Consider the following 11307-nt stretch of genomic DNA (forward strand, 5'->3'; position numbering starts at 1 on the left):
TTCAAGGTGATATATGTGGACCTATTCATCCACCATGTGGATCTTTTAGATATTTTATGGTCCTAATAGACGCATCTTCGAGATGATCACATGTGTGCTTATTATTTTCTCGCAACCTGGCGTTTGCGAGATTACTGGCTCAAATTATTCGATTAAAAGCACAATTTCCAGAAAATCCAATCAAAGCAATTCATCTTAACAATGCTGGTGAATTTACTTCCCAAGCTTTTGATGCTTATTGTATGGCTAATGAAATAAGTGTTGAACATCCAGTAACTTATGTTCACATACAAAATGGGTCAGCAGAATCACTTATTAAACGCCTCCAATTAATTGCTAGACCCTTACTTATGAGAACAAATCTCCCAACGTTGGTTTGGGGGCATGTTATTTTACATACCGCAGCACTTATTCGTTTGAGGCCAACTAGTTACTATTAGTTCTCTCCTATGCAATTAGCATTTGGCCAGCAGCCAAATGTTTTCCATTTAAGAATATTCGGGTGTGTGATATATGTTCCCATTGCATCACCTAATCGCACCAAAATGGGACCCCAAAGGAAATTGGGGATATATGTTGGATATGATTCTCCCTCTATAGTGAGGTATCTTGAGATACAAACTGGAGATGTATTTAAAACCCGGTTTGCGGATTGTCATTTTGATGAATCAAAATTTCCAACATTAGGGGGGAGAGAATAAGTTTCCTGAAAAGGAACTTAATTAGAATGCATCATCCTTGATGCATTTAGATCCTCGATCAGGGCAATGTGAACTAGAAGTTCAAAAGATTATACATTTGCAAAGAATAGCAAATGATTTGCCTGATGCATTTTCCGATACAAAGAGGATAACCAAGTCGTATATACCAGCGAAAAATGCCCCAATTCGAATTGATGTCCCAGTTGGACAATTTGCCATCAAAGCAAATACACGCCAGAAGCGTGGCAGACCTGTCAGTTCCAAAGACAAAAATTCTCGAAAGAAAAAAGAGGTAAATACTATTCCTGTTGAAAAAGACATAGTAAAGACACCTGCAGTTGTCGAAAATTCTGATATAGTTTTAACGCCAGAAGACGTTCAGGTACCTGAAAATTGTGAAAATGAAGAGATCTCGATAAATTATGTCTTTACAAGAGAGAAATGGGACCGAAATAAGACAATTGTCAATGAAATATTTGCATATAACATGGCATTAAATATCATGCATGAAAGTAAGGATCTTGAGCTAAGATCAGCCGAAGAATGTCGACAAAGGAATGATTGGCCAAAATGGGAAGAAGCCATGAAGGCTGAATTAGACTCACTTGCAAAACGTGAAGTCTTTGGACCTGTAGTCCGTACACCAGAAGATGTAAAACCTGTTGGATACCGATGGGTATTTGTGAGAAAACGAAATGAGAAAAATGAAGTTGTACGCTATAAAGCTCGATTTGTAGCACAAGATTTTTCACAGAGGCCCGGTATAGATTATGAAAAAACGTATTCTCCTGTAGTGGATGCGATAACATTGCGTTATTTGGTCAGTTTATCTGCATATCATAAACTGCATATGCATTTAATGGATGTGGTAACATTCTATTTATACGGCTCATTAGATCGGGATATCTATATGAAAGTCCCTGAAGGACTAAAGATATCTAAACCATCCAATGAATATTCGCAAGGGTTATACTCAGTTAAATTACAAAGATCTTTATATGGTCTAAAACAATCTGGACGAATGTGGTATAATCGTCTTACTGAGTATCTGGCCAAAAACGGATTCAAGAATGATGATATCTGTCCATGTGTTTTCATAAAGAAATCTACATCTGGGTTCATTATAATTGCTGTGTACGTTGATGATTTAAATATCATTGGGACTCCTGAAGAGATTCCAACAATTATAAAAACTCTAAAAGAAGAGTTTGAGATGAAAGATCTTGGAAGGACTAAATTTTGTCTCGGCCTGCAGACCGAGCATATAAAAAATGGGATCTTTATTCATCAAACAACATACACAAAAAGGATCTTGAAAAGATTTTATATGGATAAGTCACATCCCTTGAGTACCCCAATGATCGTAAGATCTTTGGATGTGGAGAATGATCAATTCCGTCCTAAAGAAGAAAATGAAGATATCTTTGGTCCGAAGTACCATATCTTAGTGCCATTGGAGCGCTAATGTATCTTGCTAATAATACATGACCCGATATATCATATGTTGTGAACTTACTAGCAAGGTATAGTTCCTCTCCAACCAAAAGACATTGGAGTGGAATCAAGCAAATCTTTCGATATCTTCATGGAACGGTTGATATGGGATAGTTTTATCCTATGGATCCAAGTCACAACTAGTTGGCTATGCAGATGCTGGCTACTTGTCTGATCCACATAAAGGGAGATCTCAAACAGGATACCTGTTTACATATGGTGGAATAGTTATATCATGGAGGTCCACGAAACAGACGATTGCTGCAACATCCTCTATTCATGCCGAAATACTAGCGATTCATGAAACAAGTCGAGAGTGTTTTTGGCTCCGGAGTTTGATCCAATATATTCTGTCATCATGTGGACTGATTGATCATAAGATAGCTCCAACTGTCCTGTTCGAAGATAATATAGCATGTATTGCTCAACTTAAAGGCAGATATATCAAAGGTGATAGAACAAAATATATTTCTCCCAAATTCTTCTTCACTCATGATCTTCAAAATCAAGGAATAATTGATATCCAACAGATCCGCCCAAGTGATAATCTGGCAGATTTATTTACAAAGTCACTCCCAAAATCCTCCTTTGAAAGATTGGTACATGAGATTAGAATGCGCCGATTTTGAGACATTAAATGATGTCGGCAAGAGGGGGAGACTGTACTATTTTTCCCTTGGTCAGGTTTTTTTCCCCATTGGATTTTTCTTGACAAGGTTTTTAATGAGGCAATCCCCATCACAAAGGATTTTGTACTCTTTTTCTTTCACTAAAGTTTATTTTCCATTGGATTTTTCTTTAGTAAGGTTTTAATGAGGTATAATCCTAAATGGTCATCCAAGGGGGAGTGTTGTGATAAGTTCAAAGGACGTGGATGCCCATTCAATATATGGGCGGCTGATTTTTCCTATGAAAAATGAAGCTCCCAAGCTAAAATAAAATTAAATGAAGTTTTGAATGTTTGAATTTTTGTATCTATAAATAGAGGGCAAGTAACATACACACAACAATAAAACAAATCTATTCTCCCTCTCTCTTTATGTTCCAATTTTACTGAATACCTCTCTCTCTCTCTCTCTCTCTCTCTCTCTCTCTATATATATATATATATATATATATATATATATATATATATATTACAACATATAATATTAATAAATACATATATAAATTATTGTTATTAAGCTAATTATATTAATACTAGAGTCTTCTATTTATACATCTTTATTTTATCTCTCTCTCTCTCTATATATATATATATATTACAACATATAATATTAATAAATACATATATAAATTATTGTTATTAAATTAATTATATTAATACTAGAGTCTTCTATTTATACATCTTTATTTTATATTTAGTATATCTTTATTTATTTCACAACAAATTCCAAAAAATACAAGAATTTTGTAACATATCCATCCTGCTAAACCGCTTGACCGGCGGAGTTTTTTATTTTTCTTTGATATTTTAAAATTTAAACTAATATAATGCTACACAAATCTCCAAAATATTGCATCGTCTAATGGAACATGAACCTTCAGCGCATAAACAATAAAGTGTCTGCTAATATTATTCTCTATTTGTTTTACGTCCGAACAAGTAATTAAGGCACATAACTTTATGTTCAATGTTCAATCAAGATAAAAGTAAAAAAAAAAATGTAAAGTAATATATTTTTTATCTTTAAATTTTTAAAATAATTTTTAAAATATTATTAATTTTTAATTTAATTTAATTTTATCTTTAAGTATAAAATAAATTTTATTTTTATTTTTACTGTTAATTTTTAAAAATTAATATTAAATAATTCTTTTTATTAGTTTTATCCTTCTTTCATAATCATCATCATCTTATCTATAGTTATATCTTAAAACTCAATCTTTGAGTGCTGATGTAGTTTGCTCTTTCTCATTTTTGAGTTTTTTTAATATTTTCTTTTGGCTGATTTTTTTAATTTTTTTATTTTATTGTACATATTTTTAATCCATGTGTTACTTAACTGTTGATATTTTGAATTGAATCATTTTTATTCATCTTTTTCTACTATTTGAATTTACTGTATTTTTTTTCTTTTAATATTTTAAAAAAAATCTTAGTATATTGTCGATGCATGTATTGTTAAATGTGTTCATTTTCTTTGAAATACATAGAAAATTTTGTGATAGCTGGAGGCTCCAAGCTCTCTGCTATCTCTGGTCATATGTAATAATTTTTAAATACCTAATTAAAATCTTAGATGTTAGTTCAGCTGAATAAAATACAAACTAGGTCCACGAGTATATCTCCATTTTTTGGTATCTATTGCTTTTCTATGAAACTCAAAAATTGATCGTGGATTCACTGGTGGTGTGTGGTTGTCGCTGCCGGATTGTTGCCTTCTCTGTGTGTCATCTATGTCCAAAAACTCCATCTTTTTTGTATCTTCATCTTACTTCTTGGGCTAAGCAACTCTTTTATGTTGTTCAGTTACCTGATTTTCGGTTGTCTAATCTGTTGTGGGTTTTACTGGTGGTGTGTGTTTGTCGATAGCTGATTGTTGCCTTGGCTCTGTCTCTTCTACAACTGAAGACTCCATCTTCTCTACATTTTCATCTTACTTGTTGGCCCAAGCATCTCTTTTATGCTCTTCAGTTGCAATATTTTTGGTGTTGTAATCGGTCGTGGGTTTTACTGGTGGTGTGTGGTTGTCGCTGCCGGATAGTTGTCTTCACTCTGTTTCTTCTATGTCTAAAGACTCCATCTTCTCTGAATCTTCATCTTACTTCTTGGGCCAAGCATCTCTTTTATGCACTTTAGTCGCCTGATTTTCGGTTGTCTAATTTGTCCTTATTGGTATGTTGTTATATTTTTTCTGCTATCATCATTATGTCGTGGGTGTTACCTTTCATTATATTGGTTTTTTAATTTTTTTTCCTGGATCATATTGGCTGCATTAATTTCTGTTAGTTAGTCATTCGTTTCTTTATCTTTGTTTTGGGTTCTTTAATGTCGATTCGGATGATTTTCTAACTGATCTGATGGATGTTGGATCTGAATATGCCAAAGCTTATTGATTCTGTTGTGATATATTGGTCTCAGCGCAAATTGCTTCCTTGCATTTGGTATTTGGATTTGGATGTGGTTTTTAAAAAAAATTGACATTTTCTTTTGAAATAGGTAACAATATATCTAATAAATCTCATTTATTCTGGTTTATGAAAATACAGTTCCCCATTCCCTCTCCATACATGCTTCCGAACCCTTTCGTGACCTAAAATCAAATTCATCTATTTATCAAATTCAAAATTGATTTGCTGGTGCTGCTGGTGGTATTTGGACGGTTGGTTTCGTATCTCGGTTTCTTTCGTGTGTAATTGACCCATGTTTTTATCCTCCTCTGCCTTTCTCGGTCCCTGTACTGTTTGTGATTTGTCCCTGTTCTTTGTCGTCCTTGTTTGTGCATTCTTATTCTCATCACAACTATTTGTTGTTTCATTTTCTTGCCTGATTTTCTGCTATGTTATCACCGTCTTGCTCAAATTTTCAAGTAGGCTTCATGTTGTTTTTTTTTTCTTTTTGATTTTATTTTTCAGTCAATAATTGAATATTGGCACTTTAAATTTAATCACCTTTTCCTTCTTCATTTTTTTTCAATGTGTTGTCTTTCTATTTATTCGTTGTGCTTCCTGGGTGAATGAGTTTGTGCTATATATTTCTACTCTTCTTGATCTCTATCTGTTAGTGTTTGAAATATGTAGGAAATACTGTGATGGGTTAGAATTCCTGGTTATCTGCTATCTCTGGTCATGTTCCGTGATTTTCAGATAGCTAAATATAATTTTCAAATATTTAATAAAAATGTTTTCTTTTCTTTCGTTATTTTTGTTTCCTAATTTTATTTCTGGATCATTTCGTCTGTATTAGTTTCTATGATTAAGCCATTCGTTTCTTTATCTATGTTTTAGGTTATTTCATGTCAATTCAGATGATGTTGTAACCGATCTAATGGAGGTTGGATCTGAAGAGTGCAGACCTTATTGATTCTGTTGATTTGTTAATAAGATATTGATTATCGCAACTGGATTTAATTTGATGATAATGATTTTTTTTTTACGTTTACTCTTGCTTTGAAAATATTAATTTCATGTTTTATGTTATGTTTTTTAATAACAATTACTGTTAGATTTTTGTTATGACCTCTAAATTTGCAAATGGCAATCCATACACAAATATATTAGAACTGTTATCGACAAATACTTTCCCATTCTTTCATTTTTACATTAAATTTTTTCGAGCAAAGCTGTCCTGGGAAATGTTATCTCTAAACAATGGCAAAGTAACTTTTATCACCAAAAGCCTACCAAAGTTACTCCCATCCTTGTCTGTCCTCGACCTCGATATTGTGAGCTGTTGATTACGGTCTTGGATAATTGCAAACGAATCCAACTCCGGGTAGATTTATTTCTTATCCACTCCAGCTATCGGTCGAAATCTTTGTCCCACATGTAAACTAGAAGAATGTTTTTTTCCCTAACATTAGTTATTTTTGTCAAAAATATTCGAAAGTTTAATTGGTACACGTAGGGTTAGACATACATGTTCCTATAGATCATGCATCCCGGAATCCTCTAATATCTAATTCAGCAATGTAATCATTTGGTTATCCTACACTACTAGAAAATTATTTATTAGACATTTATCCCACAGAAATACAGACAGATTTTGCGAAAAAATTTCTATTAGAAACGAAGGAAAATAAATTAGCATAAATTACAGACAAAAACAAAATTTGTCAATAATTATGCCGAAAATATTAATTTTATTTCGTGGAAAATATTTACTGACAAAAAATACATATGTATTTAAATGAATAAAAACGCTGCGTTTTGTTAAATTATTACAGACAAAAATCTGTCTGTAATTTAAAATATTCCGTCAAAAAAATTAAGTTAAACCTAGCATTACCCCCACCCTATCGAGCTCCATTCGCACCACACAAATCAAACGAGCTTGTTCCTCTCTCCATCAGCGAGCTAATTCTTCTCTCCACCGTTGCTGCTGGCACCACCGCTCGAGCTGCAACACCCTCACTATCCGAATGTCACGCTTCCGACTGTGTCACTCTGATAGTTTGGGCATTACGACAACTCTAAACATATATAATACTAAAATAGGAGCCTGTTTAAAACTTGAAACCGTATAACCCTTCAAAACACTTTCGTTGAAAATATAAACATACATGTACATACAAACCCGATATAATACCTTAAGATATATTTATATATACATAACACTAGCTTACAAACATATATATCATAAGTTCCTATCCCTCTTACAAACTTAATAAAAATAAAGGCGAGGGAAAAATAATAGCTAAGACAATACAAAAATATCGAATAAACAGGAAATAAACATAACTCTTCTAAAGCTTCGTCGTCCATATTCTGAAAGAGAATAACCTGTAGGGGAGTGAGAACGTCGTACTCGCTTGTTCTTACTATAGGATTACAGAAATTGTTATAACAAGATACGTAAAATAAAAATTTAATCTTAGAGTACAGTGATTATTGCTCGTCTTATGAGTCTTTCCAAAAACCTTGGGTACACATTCGAAATCCAGAAAATCACCTTTAGAAGACTTGATAAATTTCTCAAATATTTTAAAATAAAACTTTTTTTTTCCGTTCGTGTAAAATCTGAAATGTTTTTCCTAGACAGTATGAATGACCAACATGTCCCAAACATAGGTTTAATTAAGTCTATGCTGTAAGAGTTTGATTTTTCATACTTTTCTAAACCGCAACCATGAAACAGTTACCTACGCGGTATAAATGACCATCCAGTTCCAAGCATAGGTTCATTAAGTCTATGCTGAACCGGTCAGATACTTTATACAAAACTAGAACTCAATATACCAATCTCGGCATCAAGCCCATCCAATCCAACACGGCCCCCGGCCCAAACAACTCAATCATCAACCAATTCAACGCAACCCAACCAATCAAACACAATCACAATTAATGTAGTTCAAACAAAATCAATAACAATTACAACAATTATAACAGTTAGCAGTTAACATAAGTATTCACATAAGTAAACCAATTACAATATGCACACCCAATCAATGTCACATAAATGCATATGATGCATGTCTGTCCTACTGACCATGAGCTCACGCGTCGGTTACGTTGCCAAACCCGACTCGGATAAGCGAGATCCAACCACCGTCCTTACCCGTAGGTCCCACAGAAAAGCAGGATTAAACCTCCGCCCTTGCCCGGAACACGCAAGCGAGATCAAACCACCGTCCTTGCCTCCACCGTAAGCGGGATCAAACCTCCGTCCTTGCCCGGTGCCAGTGACTTATCAACAATCTCCTCTCAGCATAAGCGGGACGAACCCAACCCTTATGCCTACCAAACCATAACTCATCAATCTTGAGGAAATCCATAATCAATCCGGCTCAATAACTTATTTCAAATTCACTCTTGGCCCATTTTCTTTCAAATAACAAACGTATTCAATTCACATCTTGTCAAGAATTACTTTTCAAAACGGAGCCACTCTCCACATCTTTCCAACACTTCCAAACAATCACAAAACCATGCCAAATTCAAAATCTCTTTGAAAGACTCAAAATTATTCATTTCTAAATCAAGATTTGGTCGTAAAATTCCTAAGCTAAGTCTCAAGACTTCAGGAGCGAATAACCTAGCTCATTTCTTAAATTCATTGAAAACCTCCGAAACCTTAACTTCTTGATCTGAATAATTAAATGTAGAATTTAAACCAAAACCAAGTCATGTATCCAAATTCCGAACCAATTTCAAAACCACTAACTTAACCAAAACCAAAATATTTAAACCAAACACCAATTTTTAGTTTCATTCTTAAATCGGTTTTCAAAGGCTCGGAAAGTGTTTCAGTTCCACTAAATCAAAGTTTCAGAAAATACTTCAACCTTTTCTTAAAATATTGTAAAGTGAAATTAGTTAATCGACTCCATTAAAACTCCTTCAAATTTGCTTATTTGATCAAATTCCAAACTTGATTGTTTTCATCTTTAAATTGACTTTAGAACATGGTTCTTTTCTAAAATAGTTTACATTCAAAATATAATAACTTTCTTAATAAAGGGGTTCAAGACTAATTCATTTACCGATAATACAGTTCAAGGCATAATCCATTCTTTTTTAAAATACCGTTTTAAATAGTCTCAGATTTTATAGAAATTTCGACAGCATCTCCTCTAAAACTAAAACTTTGACTTTGCCACCATTTCCGGGTCCCAACCAAACCAATCCTCAACTCTTTCCAACAGGCTCAAGACCAAATCAGTTTCCGATGAAACAAAACTCAAACTTTCAGATTATCAAAAATCATTTCAACTCAACCAATCCAGAAATCTCCAATTTATCAAAAGTAGATATTATTTAAATCAAATAGGCAACCATATTCATTCAAGACAAAATCAGACAATTCATAAGACTTGTATAACCACCAGAAATGCATTTCGTACAGCATATCTATTTATAACAATTTCCAATTTAAAATGAATCAGTTTGTAAAAAAAAGCCCCTATTTCAAAACGCAAAACCATAGCCCAAACGCCTCACTGAGTCCTTTTCGCCTCAACTCGAAATCACCGGCAACCAAAACCTCGGCTCCAAGCCACTTTCGCAATAACCATAGCAACACTAATTGCAACATACAACAACCAAAACTCAATCTTATAGTAATTAACGCCACAAACCTCAGATTATGAGAACAGAATAGTAACCAAAGGGCTTTTCAAGTCGAAAACGCTTACCGAATGAAGAAAACAAAATAGAACCGTTCATTGAACCGGCTTGGCGGCAACCCCGGTAACCACCTCGAGCGGCGGCGGCGGCCAGATCTCCGGCGACGATAACTGAAACTAATCATACAACGACAATGAAGCTTCCGGAAACCCAAAGAAAACGAACACCAACTTAAACCCTTACCGGTAGAGTTTTTCGGCTACGGCTGAAGTAGCCAGAAGCTCCGGCGGTGGTCCCGGAAATCACAGAACCATCCTTGGCGGCCCAAATCACGGTGACTCAGCCTGCTCCTCTTCCTGTAGTGATCCCCGCATCAGCATCACAAGCCCAAAGAGCAGGGAGTGGCAGAGCTCAGCCACGGTGAAGCAGGGCAGCGCAACGACGGCCAAGCACAGCCCCTCAAACGGCAGTGACGCGGACACAGCTCCTCTCCTCCATGCTCGTCGGCGACGCGTGAAGCACAATAGCGGCACCTTCCCTTTCTCAGCGGATCAGAACAACAGGAACAGAGGGATCCATCTTGCTTCTCTCTCGCTGCTGGTAAGGATGACGGTTACACAGGCTTCAGTGGCGGTTCCCGGCGGCAGCAGCGGCGCGGCCCCTCTCCCCTACGTCGTTCTCTTCTCCACGGTGAAATCCATCAGGGACGGCAGTAGCACCAACCGCGACGGGTTGACTGTGACGGAACCCTTGGCGGCGACCATGGCGATGTGGCTGAGCTTGTGGACGACGGCAGCGTAGAGGCGGTTTTTTCCTCTCCCGTGCGTGCCAGTTCCTCCCTTTAGTCTCCCTCTTCGTGATTGCAAGGATGACGGCGGCGTGGTGTGAATAGTGGCGGCGACGTGGCGTGGACGCGGTAACCGGGCATGGCTGGCCGGCGAGCTGCTCCCTGCCCGGTGCCCTTCTTCCTCCAGATCTCCTTCTCCCTTTTCCCCTTTTCGTTTTCTACCTTCAGTTTGCAGCTGCTGTTGTTGTAGTACTAAGCGCGGTTGTGCGTGCTGGGTTTAGGGGAACCGGGTAACCGAGTAGGGTTTTCAGGGTTAGGGTTGTGTGTGTTGAGTTTTAGGATTAGGGTAAAATTAGGTACAAGGGTAATTTTGTAATTTTAAATAAAATATGGATAATATGGTAATTGAAAATAAATTCTAATTCAACAATAATAATATATAGAAATACTATTTGACCATTAATTTTACAAATTATTTTCAATAAAATGTTTAAATCCAAAAATTAGAAATAATATATTTAATTTTTTTATTTTGCAAAATAGTAGTATCAATCATAGTTATCAGAATCGGACCGGACCGGCCGGTTCGACCGGAAA

The 11307-nt window shown here is 35.6% G+C and overlaps 1 long non-coding RNA gene across 1 annotated transcript; it reads right to left on the reverse strand.

Annotated features, from left to right (window-relative positions):
• Positions 1-7439: 7439 nt before the first annotated feature.
• LOC130973495 (uncharacterized) lies at positions 7440-11014 on the reverse strand. The gene is made up of 3 exons (XR_009084152.1): positions 10167-11014; positions 9992-10099; positions 7440-9878 (listed from the first exon to the last, which is right to left on the reverse strand). It is a non-coding gene; the product is annotated as an uncharacterized LOC130973495 (long non-coding RNA).
• Positions 11015-11307: the final 293 nt, after the last annotated feature.

This window comes from Arachis stenosperma, chromosome 4 (genome assembly GCF_014773155.1).
Source record: "Arachis stenosperma cultivar V10309 chromosome 4, arast.V10309.gnm1.PFL2, whole genome shotgun sequence".
Lineage (NCBI taxonomy): Eukaryota > Viridiplantae > Streptophyta > Magnoliopsida > Fabales > Fabaceae > Arachis > Arachis stenosperma.